This window comes from Podarcis melisellensis (assembly GCF_964234715.1).
Source record: "Podarcis melisellensis genome assembly, chromosome: 18".
NCBI classification, from domain to species: Eukaryota; Metazoa; Chordata; class Lepidosauria; order Squamata; family Lacertidae; genus Podarcis; species Podarcis melisellensis.
Window position 1 is genome coordinate 10,005,402 of NC_138536.1, and position 13,975 is coordinate 10,019,376.

At 49.1% G+C, this 13,975-nt stretch overlaps 1 protein-coding gene across 1 annotated transcript in view; it reads left to right on the forward strand.

Moving 5' to 3' along the window:
• Positions 1-4,152: 4,152 nt before the first annotated feature.
• KCNN1 (potassium calcium-activated channel subfamily N member 1) overlaps positions 4,153-13,975 on the forward strand; it is an 80,820-nt gene continuing 70,997 nt past the window's right edge. Inside the window, exon 1 of the mRNA XM_081895652.1 lies at positions 4,153-4,282. The gene's annotated coding sequence lies outside the window, so the exon portion shown is untranslated. The remainder of the gene's footprint in view (positions 4,283-13,975) is intronic.

Below are 13,975 nucleotides of genomic sequence, written 5' to 3' on the forward strand. Positions count from 1 at the left end.
CCCCACAACATACCATAATTCCTGGCTACACCTATGCCCACATCCCTCTTTGGGGTAATAATCTTCAATAGCTGCCCCCATGACTTTGTCCAATCGAATTTTAAATGGTTCCTTTTTAAGTTTCAGTCGTCCAGAATATTTTGCCCAGAATGTGTTGTCTTAAAATGCCTCTTCAGTTTTTAAAAACCAGAAACCCCACCCTTTTAATTTCTAATATGCAGGGGATGTTTTGATAATGCATAGTAAAGGTAAAGGGACCCCTGACCATTAGGTCCAGTTGTGGCTGACTCTGGGGCAGTGGCGTAGCGTGGGTTGTCAGCACCCGGGGCAAGGCAAGTAATTTGCACCCCCTAACCCGTGGATTTGCACCCCCTAACCCCCAGATGTTGCGCCCGGTGCGGCCGGCCCCCCTGCACCCCCCACGCTACACCACTGCTCTGGGGTTGCAACGCTCATTTCGCTTTACTTGCCGAGGGAGCCGGCGTACAGCTTCCGGGTCATGTGGCCAGCATGACTAAGCCGCGAACCAGAGCAGCGCATGGAAACGCCGTTTACCTTCCCGCTGGAGCGGTACCTATTTATCTACTTGCACTTTTGACGTGCTTTTGAACTACTAGGTTGGCAGGAGCAGGGACCGAGCAACGGGAGCTCACCCCGTTGCGGGGATTCGAACCGCCGAACTTCTGATTGGCAAGTCCTAGGCATAGTAGTGGTGGTCAAAAATAGGGGAAACTTAATGTGAAAATAAAGTTTAATATTTTAACACCAACACCACCAAAAGCCACTGACGTTGGTGGCCAGCACTTTTCCTGGGGTTTCCAGCAAGTTGGGTTCAAAGCAACAGCTGGGATAGCTCAGTTGGCAAGAGCATGAGACTCTTAATCTCAGGGTCAGGGGTTCGAGTCCCCCGCATTGCAGAGCGTTGGACTTGATGATCTTTGTGTTCCCTCCCGACTCCACAGTGCTATGATCTCATGTGTCAAAGCAAAATAAAGCAAAATTGCACAGCCAGGATGGCTAGTAGCCGTCTATAGTCCTTTCCTCCACGAATTGGTCTTTGGTTGGGTGGAGCACCCCACCACCGCCACCCGCAAGAGCTGTGGGAGTTATAGCCCCAGATATCCGGAGGTCACCAGCTCGGGGAAAAGCTGGCCTTGAAAAATCTGCCTTTCTCTCTCCTCCTCCCATTCGTCGTCCCCGCCCAAACCCCGGCAGCTGTTTCCGTTCCACTTCAGGGGTTTTCCAATGGCTTCTGTGCTAAGCGAGGCAATTATTGGGGGGGGGGGGTGCGCGCGTGTGAAGGGACAGAACCGCAGTGCCGAAGCTTGGCTTTGTTCTCAACACCCAAGACGAATCGCAGAAGGAAAGGAAAGAGGCAAGGTTTGTGTTTGGAGAAAGGGGGCGGGGGGGCGCTCGTGGATCCACGCCTCACGCGGGCAGACCTGCCAACAGCTCTCCAGACAGCCTCTCCTGCGGAATCCAACATTTCCAGCGAACGAGAAGCGTGCAAAGCGCAAGATAGATACCTTAGGTGTGGTTTTGCATCTTTGCTCCCCTCCCCACAGTTTTTTCTAGGTTTCTTTCCTTGGCCTTCCTATCTCTAGTGACACTTATTCCCATCATAGGGTTGTGGACGCGCCTTCGGCTCCTTAGGAGCCAACTCAGAAGGGGCCCAAGTTCCCTTCAGCTCAGTGGCGTAGCGTGGGGGTGCAGGGGGGGGGGCGGGCGCACCGAGCGCAACATCTGGGGGTTAGGGTTAGGGGGCGCAAATCCACGGGTTAGGGGGCGCAAATTACTTGCCTTGCCCCGGGTGCTGATAACCCACGCTACGCCACTGCTTCAGCTCCCCCAATGAAATATCTGAGGGGGTCAGGGGGCCCCAAAGTTGATGGGCATTGCCATTCCAATGGTGTACATGTCATCGATTGCGCAGGGTGGGGCTTACCTGCCCTCCTCTATATTTTATTCAAGTTGGAGCCCCTATTTCCGCTCCATTCGCTTTTTGGCCGTGGTTCTACCCCAATACGCAAGACGATGATTCATGCGCCTGTCCTAATTCACGCTTCTCCAGAACTTGTGATGCCGTTTCCCCAACCAAAAAAGAAGGAAGGAAGGATATTCTTATGTTTATGATTTTTGGACATGGCATGAATTTGTGCAGATCCCCTTGCACCGTTCCTCAACTGCCTGTCCGTCACCCCCCAAAAACCCTGGTTATATTGCAAGCACCTAAGACTTGCCTTCTCCTCCCCCCCCCCCCCCAGTTCCCAGAAACTAGAGGGTGGGGATGTCATTCTTTTATTCCCAGGGACTTCCGTCTGTTGACAGGGTTGCCCTTTTCTTGAATCTGGAACATTTTATCCCCGCCGAGCAGAACGGATGTTCCTTCTTTCAACAGACACGCACACACACACACACAAACACGTCTCGTCGCCTTGCCATCAAACGCCCTGTGATATGTTTTCCGACCTTTGGAGACCTTGGCACTGCGGGGCATCGGAAAAGGACTGGTGCCACGTTGGCACGGCGAGGGTGGCTCCTGTTTTTCTCTCTCCAAAGCGGTCAGTGGCTTGCAAGGGGAAGGAGAGCGGGGGCATCAAAGGGCGTCCCCACAAAAGCCATTCACCAGGGCTTAAATTTGAGAAACCGTCCTTCGTCACACGGCGCTTGGAAGAGGCTGTAATGTGATCGGCCGTGTGAGCTGGTCCTGGCACAGCCGTCGGCTCGAACCAACCCACCGTGCCAGGCCAGAGGGAGAAAATTAAGAATAGAAGAAACAATGCCAGGTTACCAGATAGACAGAGTAGGCACCGGCCTATTAGCCCCATGCTTTTCCGGGGCCCTGCGAAAACGCATCAAAACAATAATGTGTCATAAAATGTACTTATTAGAATTTTTGGTTGGTAGAATAAAAAACGCATTAGGAGATAATTTGCGAGGCACCCCCCGCCCCGCAGACTTCGACTGCCCAGGGGTCTCCACAGGGTTTAATGCAGCACTGACAGGAAGAGAATGTTCTTCCAAAAATGAAGTCCCCCAAAAGATGGTTGTTTATGTATGTTACATCTGCAGCTAGAATTCTCTACGCACAAAAATATGGAAAGAAGCAGAAACGCCCGCTAAAGAAGAATGGATAAGCAAGGTGGTGGGTTTTGCAGAACCGGCACAGTTAACAGCTAACTTAAGAGAACCAAGGCTTTGTGGAAGACTGGAAACCCTTTCGGGATAATTCAAAGAAGTGTTATTATACAATGAACACGCAAGCAGGATTCGAACTATGAGCAACATAAAGGGAGTAAAGATTACAGCAGCTTTGTTAAGGTTTAAGAGATAGAAGACTGGGTTCAACAGAGGGAGGGAAATAGAAATCTCGGGACGGGGTGGGGGCTCGCAAAGCATCTCCTAATACATTTTTTATTTTACCAACCAACAATTTTAATAAACCAATACTCTGCCTATTTGATAGTAGCAGTAATTTTATTATTTGTAACCCCCCCCCATCTGTTGCCCCAGCCACTCTGGGCGGCTTCCAACGTAAAACATAATAAAACAATACACATTAACAAGGATTCCCTAAACAGGGCTGCTTTCAGATGTCTTCTGAAGGTTACTCATCTCTTTGACATCCGACGGGAGGGCGTTGCACAGGGCGGCACTGGGTCTGCCCCCCTCAAATATTTTATTGGGGGGCAGACAGCAAACAAAGAGACCCCAAACATGTTGCAAAGAGTTGCTATCGCTTTGGGGGGGTTAGGTTGGCGAGCGAAGGCGCCCAGTGTCCTTCCCCGAAATTAAAACATAACAACCACCCAGTTTTGGGTGCCTCTGTTTGGGAAGGTGACTGGCGTGTGTTGGAAGGGGGGGGGAACAGCCGCACCAGCAGCTCCGCCCGGTTCTCTCCCCCCGCCCCGCGCCTCTCCCCGTCTTCCAGGAGCGGATTCCCTTCCTCTTCCATCATCTAGGGATCCCCCTCTGCCAGGGAGCTGCGCTGCTCCAATTAAGAGAGAGAGGCGGGCTGGCAGCTTTTGTCCTTCGCTGGCGAAGGGAGCGCGAAGGGAGCGCCAGCCAGGGCGGTGTCAGGCGGACACCCCCCACCCCAATCCACCCTCCCAGGAGCTATATTGTCTGTGTATTTATAGAAGGGCTCTTTTTGGACCCAGAGGGAGGAGGAGAGAGGTGCAGTTATCCAGGAACCAGGCGAAGAGGCAGGTGCGCCTTAGCCTCTCCTTCCAAAAAGGACGAAGAGAGATGGAGCAGCTCGCCTTTCCTTCTCCTCCTCCGGGTAAGTGCGCGCCTCTATCTCTCTTCCCCCCGGTGGCAGTTGCGCCCTCCCTGCAGGGATGGGGAAGCCTCGGTGTGGCCGCCTGGACGTCTCCGAAAAGTCCAATAGTTCTGGCTTAGCAACCCAGGGAGGTCTGCCGCGGCTTCCTCCAGCTCAGGCGGCGTGTTTCAGGTGGTGCGTTTGCGTCTTTGCTTGAAGATGTCCAGGACTGGGTCTCCTGCGCGCAAAAGTGTCGGGGCTCGAGGGTCCGTTTCCTAAGGTTGTAGTCCTCATGGGGTTCCAAGATAAGGCGGTTTAAGGAGGGGATGGACACCTCGCCCTTTTTGGAGATCGCCAGGGCTGAATACTACTACTACTACTTCTTCTACTACTACTAATGATAAACATTAAACCTTAAGAAGCTTTCTTATATAGCGCTGACTTCAGATATCTTCTCGTCTCCTTGACATCTGGGGTTATATAGTTACTCATCTTCTTGAACCCTGGAGCGTAAAGGTCTCCCTCCCTCAGGATGTTGCGTGTTCTCCTTCCTTGGAGGTTTCTAAGCTGAGGTTGGCTGACCATCTGTCACTGAGGCTTCAGTCGAGATTCCTGCATTGGAGGGGGCTGGACTAGAGGACCCTTGGGCTTCCCTTTCCAACTCCATCATTCTGTGATTCTATGAGCCTTCTGTGTGCATCGTGTGTGCTCTGCCACTGAGTTGCAGTTCATTTCCCAAGCACAGGGGGGGGGGGAGAAAGGCGCTAGTCCTCATGGATTTGAATACAAGGCTGATTTAAGGAGGGGGTGGGTTGCTGTTTGAAGATCCCCAGGGCTTGTGCATGCAATGTGTGTTCTCTGCCACAGGAGATATGGTGTGGTGTGTGTATCCAAATCACAAATCAGAGGGTCTAGTTCTCATCGATCTGAATATAACGGTAAGTTAAAGGAGGAAATGGGGCTGTGGCTCAGTGGGTAGAGCCCCTGCTTTGCTTGAAGAAGGCCTCAGGTTCAGTCCCCAGTGGCAGCGCTGGAGAAAACCCGCATCTGAAACCTGGCCAGCCAGTGACGACAATAACCGAGACAGACCTGATATTTTTCCAGCTTCCTGTGTTCCTGCCATATTTGTTTTGGAGGAAGGGCCCATGGCTCAGTGGCCTTGGAACTGGAAGGTCCCAAGGAATGTAAGACACAGGCTTGGCCCAAGTCAGACGCATTGGCCTAGCTCCATGTGGCTGGCACTGACCGGCAGCAGCTCTCCAGGGTTTCAGGGGGGAAAGCTCTTTCCTGCCTGGAGAGGAGAGCAAACCTATGGCCTTCTGCATGCAGAGCAGGTGTCCTGCCACTCAGGCAGGTGGTTCCCTGGAAGGTTTGGGCAAATACCTGGGGAAATATTGTCACCTCTGCCCCAAAGCCCAGCCCGCACTCCCATCTCCTTGCCTATCCAAGACCCGTATGTTCATTAAATGCAGGCACCTCAGAATCTCCAGGCCATCTCTGTTTCTGCGCCAAATTGCTGATATGAAGGGGAGAAGCTGCTTTGGGGGTTTGTGAAGTAGTGTGGTGAGAGAGAGGTCAGGTTGCGGTGTGAAGGAGGAAAAGTTGCTGGAGGAGTTAGAATTGGAGGGGCTAGACACCTGCGCCACTGGTCAATGGACCACGCCCCAGGCCTCTTTTGGCTCAGGAACGTCTGCCAGGTCACACGCGCCCCTTTAAAGGCAGTTGTGGGGGGCTGGCCCTGCTGCCTGCGATCTGCCTGCCTCTCCCCCACCTCCCCAGCTGAATTTTACGCAGCTGTCGATCTGCTTTGGCTCTGCCCTGGTCAGAGTTCGGTTGGTTAGAGTGTGGTGCTCCCAACGCCAAGGTTGCCGGTTCGATCCCTGCATGGGACAGCTGCAAATTCCTGCACTGTAGCGGGTTGGACTAAATGACCCTCAGGGTCCCTTCCAACTCTGCAGTGGCCCTTTGGAGCCTGGTTTGGATAGCATGAGTCTGTCCTTGGACACGTTTTGCCTTACCAGGATCAGTTCACATACATTAGAAACGCCTTAACTATTGCAAGATCTTCCTTCTCACTCTGTAAGGTTAAAGGGTTTGGAGCTTAGATGCAGAAGTTGGTCCGTTTTAGCTCTGTTGGGGTATCCAATCACCACTGCACCAAATCTTGATTTTCTTCGTCTAATAATTACTTGCCCCCGATACATCTGAGGAGTTCTCTGTCTCTTTTTCACGGCACCGTGTGTAAGGTTATCCAAGCCCTCGCTTGTTCAGTCAATACAGCACCTATTTTTTTTAAAAAAAGAAAGCAACAACAGATATTTAAGTTGGAAAACTGCTCTGCGGAGAGGCATGGCTGTGTACTGATGTCATTGGCACCCTGGGGGTGCAAGGCTGCCCCATGGCGCCGCAGGCAACCATTCTTGGGCCTCCCGGGTGGCCCCACCCTGACTCACACAGGCAGAAAGAGCTCTCTGCAGAGAGCCCAAGGTCGAGTGAGTGGCTCTTGCTTCTTATAAATTTCTATCTAAACACTTCCCCAAAACATGAGAGTGGGTTGTGCAAGATAGACGTTGCACCAGCCACCCTTAGCGGCAGGAGTTTGGGTGGTCACATTTGGGCAAACAATAAAATCATTATAAATTATTATTATTTCCACGTCACATACACACCCTGCAAAGGCAAATGGAAAGCGTCTTCCATGACGTCTTCAGAACCATCAAAAGCATTTTATCACTCTCTCCCAAAAGCTGTCAGACCTCAGTGTGAGTTTTACAGCCCCCTAAACTGATAGGATTAAAGGGGGGGGTCATTCCAAAATGATTGTTTTTAAAGAGAATGTTGATATCAGTTTCTCTCTCAGTTTCTCATTTTCCCCCAGTCTTGGTCCTCCTCATTTTCACATCGCTTCGGAACTCACTATTATTATTTTAAAAGTCCCTGTGAAAATTCACCAGTGTGAATTTCTCTGTGTAGACAAAAGCATCTTTTCTGAACACATTACCTGGCTGGAGAATGGTGTTGCAAAATTCAGAGTAGTGCAAATTCCTAAGCCCTCAGTGTAAGATTTGGGGCTGTCTTCCACTGAATTGCAATTACTATGTGAGCTGCCAAGATCATATATAAGACCATCTATTTTGACAATATATATACATTGGCAATGCTAAAGTATTCTGGTGACACACCATTTAAAGGGATGGACTGGTATCTGAATGCATCAGGGATGGTTAAGTTTCTCTGTAGTCCCCGTGAAACATAGGAAAATAGGAATAGCTTTATGCTGAATCAGACGATTTTTTGATACATGGACAAACCCACCCAGCCAGTCCTACATGGAGATGGAAGCTGGGATGTTCTGCATGCACCAACATAACATAGCTGTCAACGTTTTCCTTTTTTTAAAGGGAAATTCCCTTATTCCAAATAGGATTCCTCGCAAGAAAAGGGAAAAGTTGACAGCTATGCATCAGAATCATTATTGATTGTTAAATTTGTATGCTGCCCGTCATCCGTAGGGCAGTTCGTAGATTGCAGCAGCTCTGTTGTTGAGTTGTTGTTGTTGTTTAGTCATTTAGTCATGTCCGCCTCTTCGTGGCCCCATGGGCCAGAGCACGCCAGGCACTCCTGTCTTCCACTTCCTCCCGCAGTTTGGGCAAACTCATGCTGGTAGCTTCGAGAACACTGTCCGACCATCTCGTCCTCTGTTGTCCCCTTCTCCTTGCGCCCTCCATCTTTCCCAGCATCAGGGTCTTTTCCAGGGAGTCTTCTCTTCTCATGAGGTGGCCAAAGTCTTGGAGCCTCAGCTTCAGGATCTGTCCTTCCAGTGAGCACTCAGGGCTGATTTCCTTCAGAATGGAGAGGTTTGATCTTCTTGCAGTCCATGGGACTCTCAAGAGTCTCCTCCAGCACCATACAGTGGTACCTCTAGATGCGAACAGGATCCGTTCCGGGGTCCCGTTTGCATCTAGAAGCAAACGTAACTAGTGATGGCACATCTGCACATACACACGTCACTTTTTGCCACTTCTGTGCATGCACGTGACGTCATTTTGAGCGTCTGCGCATGCGCAAGCGGCGAAACCCAGAAGTAAAGGGCTCTGTCACTTCTGGGTTGCCACGGAGCACAACTCGAATGCGCTCATCCCAAAGCACATTCAACCCGAAGTATGACTGTAATTCAAAAGCATCCATTCTTTGGTGATCAGCCTTCTTTATGGTCCAGCTCTCACTTCTATACATCACTACTGGGAAAACCATAGCTTTAACTATATGGACCTTGGTTGGCAAGGTGATGTCTCTCTGAAGATAAAGTTCCAGTCCTCATTATTACCAAACAGGGCTTGTTTAAACAGGAGCGTTTCCCTATCCCAAGTCAGATTGTGGGTCTATCTAGCTCACTGTTGTTTACCCTGACAGGTAGCTGTGGATTTCTAGGGCTTCAGGCAAAGGGCATAATACCCATAGCTCAGTCGGTAGAACTCAAGACCCTTAATCTCAGGGCTGAGGGTTCAAGCACGGGGTATGAGTAGGGGTGAAAATTGAGTAGGGGGTGAAAATCAGGGAGATGCTATATACTCCAGCAATTAGTTTCTACCCAGGGTCATCTCAACGCTCTTGGAAACAATGGAGAGCTCAGTTGGTAGAGCATGAGATTCTTATTCTCTCTTTTTTAAAAATTGTCTTTCTCATTCTCTCATTTGATGTACATTTTAACAAAGAAAAGCAAATGTATACGAAAACCATCAACATTTCTTTCAGCTTCCCTCCCCTCCTTTCTGCCATTACATATTTTATATCTTTCCTCCACTGCATATCAAATTTATAACCAAATACTAATATCTCATTATTATTCTTTTTATTCATCTCTAGCTGCACCAGTTTATGTCAACCCTGCTAACTTTTTAAGTTGTTTACAGTTGTATCTTCAAATAGTCAATATATTTTCTCCACTCAGTCATAAAAAAGGTCTCTCTTCTTGATTTCTTATTCTTCTGGTGAGTTTCGCTATTCCTGCATATTCCATCAACTTTAATTGCCAATCCTCTTTTGCTGGAGCTGTTTCTTCTTTCCACCTTTCCTATTCTGAAGGTCATTGGTTCGAATCCCATGTTGGGTGAAAGATTCCTGCATTGCAGGTGGTTGGTCTAAATGACCCTCAAGGTCCCTTCCAACTCTACAAATCCATGATTCTATGGAAGTTAGACTTGGGAGTCCATCTACATTTCCCCACCAATCAATTTTACTAAAGTTTGAAAGAAGACACACAAAGGTTTGCAATAAATATCCATTTTTAAAGAAATCCAGCTTAAAACACGGTTCAAACCAAAGGAGGAAAAGGGGAGGGGGAAAGAAGAGGAGAGAGAAAATAAAAAGATAATGAACTTCTGATTCTTTGTCTGTCTGCTATGTATAGAAAAGTATTCAAACCATGTTGTTGTTGTTGTTTAGTTGTTTAGTCGTGTCCGACTCTTCGTGACCCCCTGGACCAGCACACCAGGCCCTCCTGTCTTCCACTGCCTCCCGCAGTTTGGTCAGACTCATGCTGGCACCTTCGAGAACATTGTCCCACCATCTCGTCCTCTGTTGTCCCCTTCTCCTTGTACCCTCCATCTTTCCCAACATCAGGGTCTTTTCCAGGGAGTCTTCTCTTCTCATGAGGTGGCCAAAGTATTGGAGCCTCAGCTTCAGGATCTGTCCTTCCAGGGAGCACTCAGGGCTGATTTCCTTAAGAGTCGATAGGTTTGATGGGACTCTCAAGAGTCTCCTCCAGCACCAGAATTCAAAAGCATCAATTCTTCGGCGATCAGCCTTCTTTCTGGTCCAGCTCTCACTTCCATACATCACTACCAGAAAAACCATAGCTTTAACTATACGAACCATCCAAACCATCCACTCCAACAATTCCACTTTCTACAAACCAATATTTTCTTCAATCCACAAGCCCAGGCACTGTAAGTTCCTTTTCCTTTCCACGCAAGAAGTCTATAAGGAGTTCCCAATCTTTAGTAAACATTTGACAGTGATTTAAGGCATAGCGGAGCTTTAAAAGGTGTGATATGTTATGATGTTTTTATATATGTTGGAAGCGGCCCAGAGTGGCTGAGGCAAACCAGGCAGATGGGCGGGGTACAAATAATAAAATGATTGCTATTAGTGCTCTGATTAAACATGCCAGCCTTGCCCTCTCAGCTAAGTCCGATAATTTTAGCAACCTTCTTGACATCTGCAGTTCTGTGTCCTTGAAAGCCAGAGGTCCTACACGGGGCAAATCAGTGTTCTCTGGGAGGCTTGTCCCCCCCCCACTGGCCCCGATCCTGGTGACATCACTGCACCTCTTTCCTAAAAATAGGAGGCCGGTGTTGGGCTGGAGAGGTGTGCGCCTTTGACATTCCTGGGCCACCCTGCCAAAAGATGGCATTTTGGCACACGTTCTCCCTCTCTAGAGGGTCGATTCCAAAAGATCCCGCTGAGAAACATCTTTGCCCCTGTGGAGATGGCAGCACCAAAACAGCTGGACACGTCCTCCTGTCTTGCACTCTCTACAAAGACCTGAGGAACGATCGTACTCACCATCCCAGGGCGCTTAGCCACTGCCGCAATGTCCTTTCTTCTATCAGATCAAAATGAGCAAATAACAGCACAGGTTGCTAAGTTCATAGCAGGAGCAATCAGAATAAGGGCCACTAACTGACGGCCGATTCAGGACTTTAAATTGTGCTCTTATACCAAATTTCCTTTTCTGCATATACTGTAATGTTTTACTGCTGCTATGGCCATTGGCTAATGCGAACAAAGTTTTATCTTATCTTGCTTAATCAAATCATGATTGGGAAGTCAAGAACAAATCCCTCTCTCCCTCTGCATCTAAGAAGAGAGGAAACGTCACCTGCCAGCCCTCTACTCGCTGCGGGGACCCAGACTCCCACCACCGCATTTCCGAAGCGTGCCAGCGCTTGCAGGTCTGGCAAGAAGGAATTTTGCCTCGTGGCTTTCCTCCACCACCTCCCTGCCCCCCTTCCATTTCACACAAACACATGCTCATCGGGTCACATTTATTTATTCTGGAGAAACGTCTTTGTCGTCCAGCCTCAGCAAAGGGCACGGGAACCCTATACCCAAATGCATGCAGCATTTGAGCAAGTCGAGAGAAACGTGATAGTCCTGAGTTGAGGAGCCGGATTCTTCTGTGGGGGGAGTAGGAATTCAAGGCTTGTGGGTGGCAACACGCCTCTTGCAGACAGCAGATTCGGAGGGTAAGGCCCTGGGGCGCTCGCTGCCACCTGCTTTCGTGGTCTCTTCGCTCAGGACACAGCTGGGGTCTTGTAGCAGCGAAACGTGAGGTTGCCGAGGTCCAAATTCACAGGGAAGCTTCTGGGCTGCAGCTCAGCATGCTCACTTTGCATGCAGAAAGCCGAGGGTTTGGTTCCCAGTGCCTCCAGTTTGTGCTGGGAGTGGCATCTGAGTCTGAAAGTGCGGACGCTCCTCAGCTAGCTGGGCCAGGAAGTCTGGCTGTGGCATAGGCCCATTTCCTGCATTTCCATATATACCGCATTTTTCGCTCTATAAGACGCACCAGACCACAAGACGCACCTAGTTTTTGGAGGAGGAAAACAAGGAAAAAATATATTCTGAATCTCAGAAGCCAGAACAGCAAGAGGGATCACTGCGCAGTGAAAGCAGCAATCCCTCTTGCTGTTCTGGCTTCTGGGATAGCTGCGCAGCCTGCATTCGCTCCATAAGACGCACACACATTTCCCCTTACTTTTTAGGAGGGGAAAAGCGAGTCTTATAGAGCAAAAAATATGGTATTTGGAACGAGGAGGACTAGAAACTTACTCTAGTTTTTTAGGGGGAGGTCAATAGCTCAGTGACAGAGCAGCTGCTTTGCACATCGGTTGGGCATCATCTCCAGGCTGGGACTAGAAAGGACTCCCTTGCCTAAAAACCTGCAGAGAATCGTAGAGTTGGAATTGACCATGAGGTCATCTAGTCCAACCCCCTGCCATGTAGCTATGTTTTAACCCAATGTGGGTTTCAAACCCACAACCTTGAGTTTAAGAACCTCACGATCCACGGACTGAGCTATCCAGCTAGGCTTCCAACCACAGTCGATGTAAACAGTGCCCACTGGGCAGACCAGCCGTCTGACACACCCTGAGGCAGCTTCCTGTTTAACAATGAGGACTAGAATGTTGCTTTCTAAGGGAAGAGCTGCAGCCCAGTGGCAGGGCAACCTCTTGCATGCAGAAGGCCTCAGGTTCAATGCCCTCCAGGTAAAACTGCAAATACCCCTTGCCTGAAACCCTGAGGAGCTTCTGCTAGTCTGAGTAGGCACTATTGGGCTCGATAGACCCATTAGTCTGACTCAGTTATAAGGTGGAAGTTCCTGGGAGGTTGGCTTGAAAGGATTCAAGGGCCTTTGGGGATGTTAACTCGGAAGAGCATGCGACTTGTAATCTCAGGGACATGGGTTCAAGCGCCACATGGGGGGGGGGACTGCATTGCAGGGAGTTGAACCAGATGATGGGTCCCTTACAGCTCTAGACTTCTGTGATTTATGCAACCCAGAGACTACAAGTGTAGACTATCCTGATAGTCAAAACAGTTGTCACTCAGTATGGAGCAGCAGCCGATGGTCATAAGAGACAGAAAGCACTTTGTACATGCCTCAGAGCTTCTGTTCCATGGCCAGCTTGAGAACCCCCCCCCAAAAAAATCCCAAAACCCAGTGAATGCTTGAAGGAGATTCAAACCTGGCTACAGGTGAAACTCGAAAAATTAAAATATCTTGGGAAAGTTCAGCAATTCAACTTCAAAGGTGAAACTAATATATGAGATCGACTCATGACATGCAAAGCAAGACATGCTTCTACTTCTCAGAGGTCCAATCTTGCTCGATTTGCAATCCTTGTTTTGCTGATTTCCTTGAATGTTCTAATTTTCTGAGATGGTTAATTTGGGGTTTTCATCAGCTGGACGCCATGATCATCGCAATGATAACAAATCAAGGCTTGACATATCTCGCTTTGCATGTCACGAGTCGATCTCATATATTAGTTTCACCTTTCAAGTCGAATTATGGAAATCAAGGAACTTTTCCACGATATTCTAATTTTTCGAGGTTCACCTCTACTTGCTGCCCTGCTATATTGAGAGCATACAGGGTTTTTTTAAATAAATAATAATAATAATAATAATAAGATATGCATTTGCAAAGAAAAACTTAACGCCGGCTGGGTGTGTTTTCCTAGGGTTGGTGCCCAACAATACGTTCCTCAGAGGGGTTTATTAATAGCACGCTCCTTTGTTTTGGAAATGAATGGCTGGCAGATGGTTTAGATCAGAGCCACGCAGGATTTGGCAGAGGCTCTGGAAAGCTGACGGGGACGGGAACTCCCAGCCGGGACCCACTCCTGGCATGGGGGGGGGGGTCGGGCAGCAATCTCCGCCTGCCCCCCCTCCCCAAGAAAGGTGACCTTTGTGGGTTTATCTGGTGGTGCCAGACGGGGCTGTGCTAAACCGACACATACTATTACGATTTGTTTGGAGCATTTTTACCCTCTGCTTCTTTCATCAAGAAAGACTCCCAGAACGGCCCACATGCAATCAGTTGGAACAAGGCAGGCCCTTCTAAATCTAAAACTGATGCAACACGCAAGGAAAATGGACAGGGAGGGAGGAGGAAAGCATCAAACTCGGGAACCTTTCCTCCCACCG